Source organism: Eschrichtius robustus, chromosome 14 (assembly GCF_028021215.1).
Source record: "Eschrichtius robustus isolate mEscRob2 chromosome 14, mEscRob2.pri, whole genome shotgun sequence".
Lineage (NCBI taxonomy): Eukaryota > Metazoa > Chordata > Mammalia > Artiodactyla > Eschrichtiidae > Eschrichtius > Eschrichtius robustus.
The window spans coordinates 70601750-70614563 of record NC_090837.1 but is presented as its reverse complement, the minus strand read 5'-3'; the positions used below and the strand labels follow the sequence as shown (position 1 = coordinate 70614563).

Sequence of the window (12814 nt, the reverse complement as noted above, 5' to 3'; positions counted from 1 at the left end):
CTAAAGAGACACTATTACAACTATGGAGAAGGTTACCCTTCTGACTGACTAGAGAATAGGGCAAAAGCTCCCCAATATTTTTGGTTCTTGGTGGCCTTTGTATGTCAGCAATTTTTTTCATGGAGCTTCTAGGCCAAAGGAAACAGCTAAACATTCCATTTATTCAGTAGCTGGGTCCACGCAGCTTATAAGTACTTCTGTCCTAACAATTTAGTAGCCATTTGAATAGGTAGTATATATGTTGGAGAAAAATTATATTTTAATTTCTTTCTCAACCAACTACAATTACTTGCTGATGGAATAGGTATGCTTGTTGGGCCCTGTACAAATACTGAAATCTTGGATTCAGATTAGATGCCATCATCTTCATTTCCTGTTTCACACTGACTTTTGTGTGGCATTTGCTTTTAATCACAGGAATAGATGAAAACCAAGCTTCACTTCGATGTGATATCATCAAAAGGAATGCAACACAATCTAATTTTGAAATTGTGAACCACCTTGAGCTAGTAGTTTGTGTGGTTTCTGACCAATGTCAACTATTGTTTCCCTTAAAAATTAAAAATATCTGACAACAAACCTGTGAGATCACTGTGGCACTTTGATGCACCTTAGCTAATACAGTTAGGGAACCATGAGAACAGAGCAGAGTCAACTATCTGATTTATGACTCTAGCTCACTTAACTACCTCTGACCCTGGGCTGGTCATGTAAGAATTCTCCACTACAGCTTTCTTGCCATAATGGAGGATGTCGGGATTTGTTCATCCCTTGTGGTTTCTTCTTGCTTTCAGTGTCTGTGATTAAATGCATTCTTATTTCATCATACTGCTAAGGAAGCTTGGAAGGAATTTACTACCTTAAATAGAAAATAGTCATTTTTCTGGATCCTTGTTTTGAAAGTGAGGACAAACCTGGTCTTGAATTCAGCCACCTCTCCCTTACCACCACACTCCCAACCTCTGTTAGTTCTGCAAGCTCAAAATTCTTTCAGAGGAGCTATCTAAGGAATTCCACGCATGTTTAGTATCAGGCCTGAGACAGAAGGGGAAGAAATGAGCTTATATGTTCTGATGCTTTGAAACAAGTGAAATATCTCCATGCACACATTCTTGCTTAATGCATCAAGATACTCTCCAAGACTCCCTTTTCCGTTTTGGGCCTACTAGTTTGGGCCAGATTAAAAAGATAAGGTGTTTCCAGTCAACATCTAGAAAACTATGAAGAGCTTGGAGAGAATTAAGGCTGATTTGTTCATCAATTTTGAATAGAAAAATGAATGTGTGTTCTTTGGAATTTGGAGCAGGTCAAGTGAAAAGAAGTGATAATAATTTCTTACTCATTACCCAATGGTAAGTAGAAAAAATTACTTTGTCACTGGTAGTTTTCACTGAACAGAATCTCTTAATTATTTACAAATCATCCCTTTTTTGATGCTTTCAGGTTTTCTTTGAAAAGTGTTTCCTGGGTTACAATGTTACTTGTTCGTATTTCTTTGTTATAACCTTACATTTTATCTTTCACAAGTAGGTCTTTAATTTATCTATGGTCTATCTTTTTTTTTAAATTAATTAATTAATTGATTAATTTTAATTTTTTTTTGGCTGTGTTGGGTCTTCGTTTCGTGTGAGGGCTTTCTCTAGTTGCAGCAAGCGGGGGCCACTCTTCATCGTGGTGCGGGGGCCACTCTTCATCGCGGTGTGCAGGCCTTTCACTATCGCGGCCCCTCCCGTTGTGGGGCACAGGCTCCAGACGCTCAGGCTCACTAATTGTGGCTCACGGGCCCAGTTGCTCCGCGGCACGTGGGATCTTCCCAGACCAGGGCTCGAACCCGTGTCCCCTGCATTAGCAGGCAGACTCTCAACCACTGTGCCACCAGGGAAGCCCTATGGTCTATCCTTGAATGTGGTGTTAGATACCTAGTTACTTCTCTCTATATGCTGAGGTAGGTTTCCCACGTCCACTTGTTAAACAATCTCCCCTTTCTTCAATCTTTACAACACTTTCCTTATGGTATATTACATCTGTTTATATGCAGGGATCTGTCTATCGGATCTCTATTGATCTATTTTTCTGTTCTTGACCCTTAAATGTACTGTTTTATTTTATGGCTTTGTAGTATGTCTTAATATATAATAGTGTAAATCCCCATCCTTTAGTGTTCTTTTAAAAAGGTTGATTCAATCATTCCTGGACTTAGGGAGCAACAGAGAGCATTGGAGAGGTAAGAAGTGGTAGATGGACACAATAGAAATAATAGATTAGCTGCTCACAGTGTCATGAAGGTATCTTAAAAATAGAGTGAGGAAAAAGCAAGAAACAGAGTGAGATATATAATTTGATAACGTGCGTAGAAAGACATGTACTTATATAAAATATACCTAACTTTAAGAATACATAAAAACAAAAGAAACTCATTAAACACATTAGAAGGGTTACCCTTGTTGAGAGAATAATAGTTGAGGATTTTGAAAGGAAAATTGTAAAAAATCCAAAATGCATAAAATAACAATGGGTTTATAATAGAGCAAGCCACATTTGAGATAATAGTATAATGATAATTTTTGAAAACAAAATGCCATAAATTACCTGACTTTTCAAATTGGAATCAGGGAGAAAGCCAGTTTTTCCCATAGCATATTTTTTGGTGGATAATGAAAACAAAAACCACGGGCAGATCTCAGTTCAACTCTATCAGTCAATTCCTGTAAACAAGCACATCAGGGAGGAAAAGCTAGAAATTCTCACCAGGAGGAGGTGGAATCATTCAATCTTGTCTTTTATGAGTTATTGATATTGTGTGGGACCTGTTGGTAGGAAAATCTGTCCCAGAAAACTCCAGTCCTTGACTCTGGTAGGCCCTAAGCATAAACACACATAGATCCCTGCCTGAGTCACTCAGCACTCCACCCTGCTTCAAAGAAAAGAGCACTTTGTCCAGGAGCACAGTGCCCTGACCAAGAGCTAAAAGTGTCCTCTTTTCTAATTGTCAATTATCTCTATACTCCAAGATAAACATTTCTCTTTTAACATCAGACTGGCCTGGAAGATTCATTTAGGACAGGGCTATTTGAAGGGCTGGAGGAGGGGGAAAGGGGAGGAGGACAGAGAAAGCAAAGAGACAAAGTTTGAAAACAAGACATACAATCTACTTCTTATGATATGTCTCAAATACATTCCTAATTAGAGAATGGCTGTGCATTAGCCTGAGCCTTTAGGGAAACAGGAGGATGACACAAGAAAGTCTCCATTTTTAAGAACTTCTGTGGGATGGGAAGTTCTGAGAAGAAATTTTTTTCCCAACAAAGTCCCCTTTATTGGTTGGTAGACCAGAAGCATTTCATATCTCTATTTCTCTTTCTAGCTGCCTCTCTATCCACCCCTTCCTGTCTGTCTATCTATCTATCTATCTATCTATTATCTATCTATCTATCTCTCTCTCTCTCTCTCTCGCTCTCTCTCTCTCTCTATATATATATGTATATATCTATGCATATGTATATTTATGTATACATACATATTTATGTGAATTTGTGTGTATATATCTCTCTATACACACACACATACTTACACATAATTGTGTGCACATGTATACTTTTTAAAAAAGATGATAGCTTTCCATTTTTGCTATGAGAACAAAACTTAGCTCAGAAACTTTTCAAACAAAGACCTATTTTCTCTAGTTCATTTACATAATGGATAGGATTACAGTCGACTTGACTGCAGTTGACAGCAAAGTCAGAGATAATTTAATTCAGTACCTCCCCGAACCTGTTGTGTTTCCATGATTCAAAAGAAGAGGTAAAGAGATCTAGTAAGAATAGGAAGGTTTACTCCTGTGTAACAAATAAGTAAGGCTAAAACTGAAGGATTTTTCCTGAAGTTAATCCTCTGGGAGTATCTGCTTCAGAGGATAAAACAAGGTCATTCAAATTACTTTTGCCCATGTTCTCTCCCTTCCATTTTCTCCCGAGTGACCCTTTCCTCTCCCACCTCTCCCCTACCTTACATCTCCCTTTGCCTGACATACTTAAAATCCAGAAATCCATGTGCTAATTAGTGTGGTTATGATCTGCAACCTGTCCAACGATGCCAGGAAGTGAGACGCAACTTTTTCAAGTTCAGTAGCAACCAGCTAATGCGAGTCAAAACAGAGAGAAGTGTTCAGCTAATTTGGGGGAAGGGGTGGTTGGGATTTGTATATTCAAAGTTCAGTGATGACAGGTCACATTCAAGGGGGACAATCTGTGTGTTAAAATGAGCCAATAAAGTCAGAAACTTTCTAGGCTAAGCAGAGAGAAGAGAGATTTTTTTTTTGGAATGAGCTGTTAAAAGTGGAAACCCAAGAGAATCAGGAAACCTGTTTTCAATCAGACACAAAGATTATTTCTACTTCTTTCAGCTCTAGAAAGACTTTTTAAAAGGGTTTGGGGGAGTAATGAATACTTGGTTTTTCAATTATTAGCCTAGATAGACAGTTAGTTTGGGGATGGTTTTTTTTGTTGGTAAAGGAAGAAAGAAAATATGTGGATTTTTGTTCACCACTGGGTAAATTTTGTCTCTGGTGCTCCCGCCCTTTTGGCATGGTCCTTTGCCCTCTAATGCCCAGCTAGCATTCCATATGACTCTTTGGAGTTTGGACTGTCATTTACATGGGTGTAAATAAGGGCAAATTTCTTTGCTTATTCTGGCTTAGTGAAAAGGGAAGAACAGCTTTGCATGACTGGCAAGGACTAATATTAGGGTTAATAACTAAATGACAATGACATTTCAAGAAACAAAATCTTTGACCTTAAAACTCTAGTTACAGTTATGTTTCTGGGCTGTCACTTTGAACTATGATTATTCACTAGAAAGAAATATTTAGAGATATTTTCTGTATGATATATGATGTTTCTGAACAGTACATATATTATTACTGAATAATAAAGAGATAGTCCACCTTTCCTAATATAGGCTCTTAATATTGGGTAAGCTGCTGAATCTATCTGATGATATCCACAATGCAGGATTGTTAAGAAGATTAAATAAGATATGAAGTTCAGCTATCACAGAGTGTTTTCTTAATTACCATTCTTTTCCAGTTTCTTTATCCATAGACTGAAGTTCCTTCAAAGGGATGAACTATGTCTTAAATAGATTTTTATCCTGAATTTATAATACAACATCTGGTCTATGGAAGGAGCTTAAGAAATGTTTATAGAATTTTTCATACAATCCTGCAGGCTGTGAGTTCAGATTTTTCCATGAGTCTCTTGCATGCCCCATTCAGTTTTTGTATTTTCTGTTATTATATCAGGTGGATATCTAACTCCCCCCCCTTTTTTTTCTCACAGGATTTGATTCTATTCGTGCTCTCTGTTAAACTAACAGCAAACCTCTTCACTTGTCTCGATTTTGTCTTTACTAAACCTCTCGATTCTGAGACTCCATAATGACCACAAATTCTGGTATTGGCTTAATAGAGCAATGACCACTGGCCAACCTATCAATGTGATTGATATTGATGTAATAATAGTAGAAAACTAAAGTATTCCTTCACTTAAGAGCAGACTTCTGTAGGCTGTTCACCGCTTGATCCTGCTGTGGCTACATTGTTGGGAGTTCTAGCTCATGCCAGTCAGCAAAGGAAGAGTGAGAAGTAGACAAGACATTTCTTATGCTGCTTCTGTTTCTCCCAATACACACACATACACACATGCACACACACGTAGAGCTGGCCTTTGTTGCTAATTATGGCATAGTTTGGGTCTTGTGGAATAAAAACTGCCAGCCAGGTGAGTCATATTCTGATTTATTGAATAAACATTTTCCATGTGAGAAGCAGAGAAAAAAAAAAATGAAACTATTGCCTGTTCAAGCTGGAAAAGGCTAGTGTTTCCAAGATACTGAACTGCAGTTCTGAGCTGGGCTGGCTGCTGCAGGATCACCTGGAGAACTTTATAAAGAAACTGGCTTTCAAGTCCACCCTTGGAGATTTTCAGCCAAAGCTCTCTTGATGCTGCTTGGATTTGACTAGTTTCAGCGAACACGGCTTTTTCCCAATCTGTTAGTTTTATAACAGAGAACCTGAAAGCCCAGGAAAAAGTGATTTGTCCAAGTTTCCACAGGGGTAAGAGAAAGAGCTGAGAGGGAGAAGGAATGAATTTTTAGTGAATGTGAGAGTTTAATGGGAGCTGTATTCAGTGCTCTATACAGTTGGTTTCATGGACTTGGGAGAGAGGCATTGGCATTTCCATTTACAGAAGAGGCTCAGAAAGGCTAAATAATTTGCCCAGGCTCACACATCTAGAAAGTAGTGGAGATAGGCTAAAACAAATTTATCTTATTCTGCAGCCTCCCAGTTTGGATCTTGTCTCCTGAACCCTAATCCATGATAATACAATAGGAATTTACTTATTTTAAGATAACTGAACTGCTCAAACTGAGTAGATTATTATTATATTGGCATGCCATCATTTAGTTTCATGAACCTACTCAGAACCTGTGCTGATTCTGTTTGACTCCTTTTAGTTGACAGCATCAACCCCACCCTTTGCAACTAGATCCACTTCAAAATATATCTTCAAATATTTATTGAAAAACGACTATGTGCAATAGACAATGCTACGAACTTAGAGGTAAATATGAGGGATAAAATTTTGGTATTTATAGAGCCTATAGTATTTAGGAGGATATGAGAAATTAATATACAAATAAAATGTGATGAGAGTTACACCAAGGTAAGTAGAAGGTGCTTTGGGAATATGTAGCAGGGAAATTTAACCCAGACTCAGGGCCGAGGGAAGCCTCCCTGAAGCTGACAGGTAGAAGATGAACAGAAATTAACTAGGTGAAATGTGGTGGGGCAGGAGCATGGGGAGGTGGGGGCAGGGGCAGCGGTAGGGTAGGTATTTCAGAAGAGGAAATAGCATGTGTGAATTCCAGAAGTCTAGACATTGTGCGAAGAGTTTGCATTTGACCAGTTCAAGGAACTGACTGAAAGAAGCTTATTATTTCTGGAAAGAGAGGGAAGAGAGACTAGATGTTAGGGGAGGTAGGAACCTCCAGATGGAGAAAAGCCATGAAAACCCTATTAAGGTCTTTGGATTTTATTTTAAAACATGGCTAAGCTACTGAAGTTTCCCAATCCTGTAAAAATGATCTGGGGATTAAAACCAGGGTGTAATATTGGGTTGGCCAAAAACTTTGTTTGGGGGTTTCTGTACCATATTATGGAAAAACCCGAATGAACTTTTTGGCCAACCCAATATTAAACAGGTTTATAGTTTGGAGGATGATTTGATGGCACTGTTAGTGATGGATTGGGATGGATTGAGCTTGGAGGCAGGGAGGCCAGTTGGGAAGCAATTTAATTTAGAAACCAATGGTGTTTTATTCATCCTTGTAGTTTTAGCACCTAGCACATTACCAGGTACCTAATATGTACCGCATAAATTTTGCTGGAATGAATAAATGTGGAAATAAATATTGGTTAGGACAAACCATTCCCCCAATTTTTCGTGCTCATTTTGGCTTCTTATCTTTGTCCCAGCTTTTCCCCCTCTCCAGATATATGTATATTTTTCCTATCTATCTCGATAAATGCTAACCAATGCTAATGCTTCTAGGTTCAGCTTAACACTAGCTGCTTCCTTGACAATTCTCAGTTTCACTGATTTCCTATTCCTCTCAATTCCAATATGGCTTAGAGTCTGTTTAAAGCTTTGATATCTTGTCATGAATGATGTTGTTTCACATGGATGGGTCTTCCACTACTTTTAAATTTAGCTTAAGATTTAAAAAAATATATTAAGTCAACAACCTATCTATATGTATGTATATATGTATGTATGTGTGCATGTATGTATATATGAATCATTAAGGCTAGGAGGCTTGAAAGAGCTAGGCTCTTTCACATTCAATTGTGGGAGTATAAAATTTCTTCCTGAAAAATAAATATATATATATATCAACTCTCTTAAGATACTCATACTATTTGACTCCAATTTTTCTGCTGGAAATCTATGCTAAGCAAGTAGGCAGAAATGATGATAGAGATTCATGTTCAGATACATTTACCTCTGACTAGCAATTTTAAGAAATTAAAGGCAATATAATTATTTAAGCATGGGGGGAGGGAAAGGCTAAATAAGTATCATAATCATATGTAAAATATTATGTAGAAATATGATAGTTGGAAAAATTAATATGGAATGGTAATTGAAAAAGTTAAGTTATAACTCAGTAATAGAGATATTTTTATTTTTATATATTTAAAATTTTTTTACAATGATGATATAGTTAAACTCACAGTACAAATATTATGTCAAAGCACTGCAAAAATATTTAATTTTTTCCTGCTTCACATTGCCCAAGTTGGCCAATAGGGCTACCATTCAACATTCAGAAAAACTCTCACAGGCCTTCCTGGCAGCCAATGCAGAAGAAGAAGTAAGCTTCTAAGCTGGGTTCTTCTGATGAAAAGGAAGTGGCTTTCTCTTCCTCTATCCCTCTCCAGGACAGCCTCTGGAAGGTTGCCATCTTCACATTTTCATGAGCAACCCACCTGTCTAAGTATTGGGCTTTTCACTTCTGGTTTACCTCCTATAGATGTTCTGAGAAGTGAAACTCTGACACACTGTGGTAACAGCTGGATGACACAGCAACCTGGGAGTATCTCCTAACAGGATTCCAGAGCCCAGGCTTGCTACACGGTCTGTCTTTTCCATCCTGGCAATTGCTTATGCTCTAAAAGGAAGTATCGCAGGTCAGGCCAGTATCCTCTCTCCCTCTCTGGAGAATTATATTAGGCCTGGTTTTTATCCTGTTTAACAGCAGCAGGACATTCCCATGAAGCTCTACCCAGGGATAGCCTGGCCTACTTTGGTGGGAAACAAATGCTAGGGGAGTTGTTATCACATTTGTAAATATGTGGGATGAAAGGCTCTGAAGTGAAAGTGTAATATTGATTATATCTTTTTTTTAAAAATTAATTAATTAATTAATTAATTAATTAATTAATTAATTTGGCTGTGTTGGGTCTTCATTTCTGTGCAAGGGCTTTCTCTAGTTGTGGCAAGCGGGGGCCACTCTTCATCGCGGTGCGCGGGCCTCTCACTATCGCGGCCTCTCTTGTTGCGGAGCACAGTCTCCAGACGCGCAGGCTCAGTAGTTGTGGCTCATGGGCCCAGTTGCTCCGCGGCATGTGGGATCCTCCCAGACCAGGGCTCGAACCCGTGTGCCCTGCATTGGCAGGCAGATTCTCAACCACTGCGCCACCAGGGAAGCCCGAGTTTACCTTTTCTTGATATTAGTTTAACCAAATTTCATCTGGAATAAATACACTGGGGTTAGGGTGGGACTGGGGGAGAAGCACACAGTAAAATACTCCTCCCTACCCTGAGATATACTAGGGAATATTTAAGTCGAAGAATTTTTGGTTTTTATAGGGACAGTTATGCACATATATATGTAGCTAAACAATGTGGGGAAGCCTAACACTTTAAATGCCAAATGAGTACAGGTTATTATATGTTCTTTTGTAATTCCACAGAGTGGCTACTTGATATACAACTGATATCATTCATTGAGAAGCAGTTTTTCTTGGTGGAAGTAGAGAAATAAGAGTACATAATAAAATGGCTTAGTTTTGTTTTTAAATCACCTTGAAAAGGATTAGCTCATCCCTGAAGAAGGATAGATGCTTAGGAAAGATGACAACAACACAACACACCCTCAACTCTTTGTGGCTTAAAACAGCTAATGTTTAGTCATCACTCACTTGGCATTGCTGAAGCATCTGCTCAATCTTACCCTTACTCTGGGACCCAGGCTGATGGGGCCACCACTATCTGAAATATAGCCAATTGCAATCTCAGAGAGAAAGACAGAATAATTTTGCGGGGTCTAAAACTATCAATTAATGCCCTTCTCTGTGAGTGACATAAGTAACATATTCAAATGGCTTCAGATAGAACATGATCCTAGGAAGAGTAATTCTGTGTTTCATTGGAAGAGTAGAGAAATAGAAATATTTGGTGAATAACAGCACTAATTACTACCACAGATAGACAGCATTTAATCAAGGGAGATGAGAGGGGAAGGAGGGAGCACCTAAGACCTATTGAGACAGTCAATGAGAAAACTCAACTTGAAGAGAAATAAAATGAGCTATAATTGCAAAAGTGCTTGGAGCTAGATTGGGAGTCTTAAATCAGGGTAAGGAGTTTTGCCTTTTGCACATGAGCCATTGATACCCAAACTTGTTTTTGCCAATGGAGACAATTTGAAAGCAAATCCGTATAGATCCCAAATATGTAAAATAGAAAGAAAAGACGGGATTATCTTTGGTAGAAGAAGGGATGAGAGGACATGAAAACCTTTCCACTTGGCTTCCCACTCCCTCTCTCAATGGAACTGCCATGGCTCTTGGCAATAATTTAATAAAAATCAGAACTCTAGGAATTTAAAGCACTGTCTAGCACATTTAAATATTGTGGAAATGGGAAGTCTGCTGTCAAAACCATGGCTGGCAACTGTAGATTAAAAAGATAAAAAAATGGATTAAAGATAGATTGGAATGATGGAGAAACTCAGTAGAAAGTTCAATAAAGATGAATAAAATAATAAGATCTCTGAATCTGGGTGTTGACAAGGGTGGATATGTCTCAAAGAAATATTTGACAAACTGGTGACTGATTAGACTTGAGGGTTCATGGCGAGGGCAGAGTCAAAGAAAACGACTTGCATGAGGCTTGTGAACTGGGGGAATGATGTAGTAACGAATGTTAATATCAGGATCAGGAAGAATTTTAGGATTTAGCCAAAAAGTATTTGTATCGTGCCTATTGTAAGATATGGAGTACTTTGAAAAAATGTAAATTTAATGTTAAATATATTAGTTTTAGGTGGCAGAAAATTATCCTCAAATGCCTAATACACAGTTTGAAATGTGACATTTGTGCTGAGGAGGAGCCGTGGCTGAAGGTGCGGATTGGGAGATGTTCACATAGAAATTAGGTGTAGTTTATATAAAATTGATCATTATAAGCATAGGCTCATATATCTCTGGTTCATATAGAGATGCAATGAATGGTGTGAATCTTATCTTTAGAGTCACTGAACTATATGCTAATCTCTATAAAGTTTGGTATCAATGAGGACAGTGAGAAGGACTTCTCAAGCTCACAAACTCAAGTATACTGAAAAACTGTATTTTTTTCCTATGGGTAGTTTGGATGGCAAGTTTATCTTTATGGCATTGGATAAGTAATTCAGAATTCAAATGGCTTGATCTTATTCTTATTTGAGACAGTTCCCCACATTGGAGCAAAGGGTCCTATCTTGAAGCTCGAAGCAGAAGAGACAGTCCTCCTTGTATGTATTCAATATAGTTTTAGGACTTCAGTGGGATAATAAATTGGCAAATAATTGGGACCAAAGAGCCCAATTATATGTTCCCAGGGATTAAATTATCAAAGATCCTAAGGAACTATCAAAGGTTCCTAAGGAACCGTTCTTTCCTCTGAGAATGAGGAAAGAGTGTTCTCTTTCCTCTGCCTGTCAGCTCCTCAGCTTGGCTCAGGGCATATAATTCTTGGCACCTCAGTCATCTGATCCCATGAAAATGAACAGTGGAGGGACAGAGGCCTAATTTCTCTGGGGGCTTCTTCCATTTAAGATTCCTAACCCTTTGGATTCTAACCCAAGAACTTCTATTGACTCATCCAGGGTCATGGACTGATTAACCCATTGATATATGTCCTGGGTGTGTGATAGGGGATACACAGGGCTATCTCCACATGGTTCCATCATTTCACAGTGGTGAGCCTGATGGGATTAGAGATTTAAAAACCTCATTGTTAATACTATAAAAGATAATACACCAATAAGTAAATATCAAATAACTCATCCAAAGCATTGCTGAATGACCAGTGATTGCCTATGGGAAATAAAGGAAAGCATAATCTAGAACACACCCATCTTATCCTGAGTCAAATGATTAAATAGATTAAGCATCAGATGATAGGGTATTGGGAAATGAGAACTTACTTTTCATGGAAATCTTATTTTATAGAGTGGGTAGCAGAATTTGGGAACGTTTTTCCCTTGTGTAGGAACAAGCTATGTGGAATAAATCTATAGAGAAATCAGAGATGCTTAGTATGTGTATGTACCCCAACGTATGTGAGCATGATGCCAAAGAGAGAATAATAGTCTGAAATCAGAAGACTTATAGTCTTGTCTCTGAGACTTCTTAGTTGTGTATTCTTGAGCAAGTTATCCCCTCTTTGAATTATGGTTTACTCATGTATAATATAAGAGGTATGAATTAAGTATAATTATTTTCTAAATTATTATTGTTATTATTATTCCAAATTAATCTAATTTTCAGATCTGAATTTATACTATTAAGTACCTAATTTATGTTAAGAGTTTTACATATATTATCTCACTTAATCTTACAACAATATTCTGAAGATTGTATTAATTATCTCATTATAAAAATGAGAAAACTAAGCCTCAGAGAGAATAAGTGACAGACACAAGGTCACACAGCTAGTATGGGGGTAAGCTGGGATTTAAATTCAGTTTTGACTCCAAGTCTCATGCTCTTAACCTCCATGTAATGAAGATTCCCCTATGAGAATCTATGAATCTTTAGAAATCATAGCCATAAGCAGCATATTCCTTGGTTCTTGTTCCAGTCAGAGATTAGCTGAAGAGATTTTGTTCTTTTGAACCAGAATGTTCTTAATGGTGGAAAATTTGTCCTTTGAACTTACACCTATCCTTTGTATCATCACAATTTAGAATAACTCTTGACATATAG

The 12814-nt window shown here is 37.9% G+C and overlaps 1 long non-coding RNA gene across 1 annotated transcript in view; it reads left to right on the top strand.

The window, feature by feature from the left end:
* The first annotated feature begins 1269 nt into the window (after positions 1 to 1269).
* Positions 1270 to 12814, top strand: part of LOC137776276 (uncharacterized) — a 29688-nt gene continuing 18143 nt past the window's right edge. Inside the window, exon 1 of the long non-coding RNA XR_011076192.1 lies at positions 1270 to 1352. This is a non-coding gene — a long non-coding RNA (uncharacterized lncRNA). The remainder of the gene's footprint in view (positions 1353 to 12814) is intronic.